Below are 1765 nucleotides of genomic sequence, written 5' to 3' on the forward strand. Positions count from 1 at the left end.
GCGGCAATCTGGGGCGTAGTTTCGTATGACGACATCAAGGGGAGGGGCTTTTTTCAGTAAGCAAATTCCACGGTCTCCGGCCTCAAAATGGTGGGAATGTTTGAGGAAAGTGCAAGGGGTGAGAGAGTCTAAAGAGTTGCATTTAAAAACTCTAGATGTGGATATTTATATTAACAAAATGTAGAAGAAAATACAATAAGCAGTTAGCTGTGATTGTTTCTGGGTGGTAAAATTCTAAGTAATTTTTTTTTCTTTTTTTTCTTTTTTTTCTTTTTTTTTTTGGAGGCAGGATTTGGCTCTGTCCCCCAGGCTGGAGTGCAGTGGAGATCATGGCTCACTGCAATCCCGACTTCCCGGGCTTAAGCGATCCTCCCGCCTCAGCCTTCTGAGTAGCTGGAAGTACGGGCGCCACCACCATGCCCGGCGGAGTTTCACCATGTTGCCCAGGCTGGTGTCGAACTCCTGGGTTCAAGCAATCCTCCTGCCTCAGCCTCCCAAACTGCTGGGATTACAGGTATGAGCCACTGCGCCCAACCTGAAACTTTTTAATGAAAATTAATGTTTATTATAGGGGAAAAAAAAATCTCAGAAGAAAATAAAAATCAAGACCAGACAAAGTGGCTCACACCTTTAGTCACAGCACTTGAGGAGGCCAGGTGGGTGCATGGCTTGTGCTCAGGAGTTCCAGACAACCCTGGGCAACATGGCAAGACCCCATCTCATATATATATATATATTTTTTTTTAATTAAAAAAAATGTTGGCTGGGCGCGATGGCTCATGCCTGTAATCCCAACACTTTGGGAGGCCAAGGCAGGCGGATCACGGGGTCAAGAGATCGAGACCATCCTGGCCAATATGGTGAAACCCCGTCTCTACTAAAAATACAAAAACTAGCTGGGCATGGTGGCACGTGCCTGTAATCCCAGCTTATGGGAGGCTGAGGCAGGAGAATTGCTTTAACCAAGGAGTTGGAAGTTGCAGTGAGCCAAGATCATGCCACTGCACTCCAGCCTGGTGACAGAGCATGGCTGGGCATGGTGGCACACGCCTGTAGTCCCAGCTCCTCAGGAGGCTGAAGCAGGTGGATCCCCAGAGCCCACGTTAAGGCTGCAGTGAACTATGATCGCGCCACTGCCCTCCAACCTGGGTGACTGAGCGAGACCCTTTATTTCAAAAAATGAAGAATGAATGACTATGTGTTGTATTGAATACATGGAGACCTCCCCACCACCCTCACTGCCGTCCTTCCTTTCTCAATGGGCCAGTAACTACCACACAGGTCTTCTAGACTTATCCCCTCCACTTTCTTCTCCTCGAAGCAGCCAGAACAAAGTCTTTAAAATGCAAAAACTGCAGGGGCTCATGCCTGTAATCCTAGCACTTAAGGAGGCCAAGGTAGGAGGATTGTCTGAGCTCAGGAGTTTGAGACGAGCTTGGGCAACATGATGAAACCCCATCTCTACTAAGTACAAAAAAAACTACTATAATACAAAATACAAAAAAAAATAATAATAAAATGCAAATGAGAGCCAACCACTCCTTTATTTAAAACCTAGTTTAAGGATCACAACATCAAAGACCAATGTAGAATCAGGGACATCAAAACAATTTTAATTCCTTTAAATCAGGAATTTCTCCGTCTTGGCTGTGGGGGCTGCCCTGTGCATGGTAGGATGGTAGGCAGCATCCCTGGCCTGCACCCACTAAATGCCAGAGGCACCCCTCTCACCCATTGTGATAACCTAAATTGTCTCCTGATTATC

Source organism: Theropithecus gelada, chromosome 10 (assembly GCF_003255815.1).
Source record: "Theropithecus gelada isolate Dixy chromosome 10, Tgel_1.0, whole genome shotgun sequence".
Taxonomy (NCBI): Eukaryota; Metazoa; Chordata; class Mammalia; order Primates; family Cercopithecidae; genus Theropithecus; species Theropithecus gelada.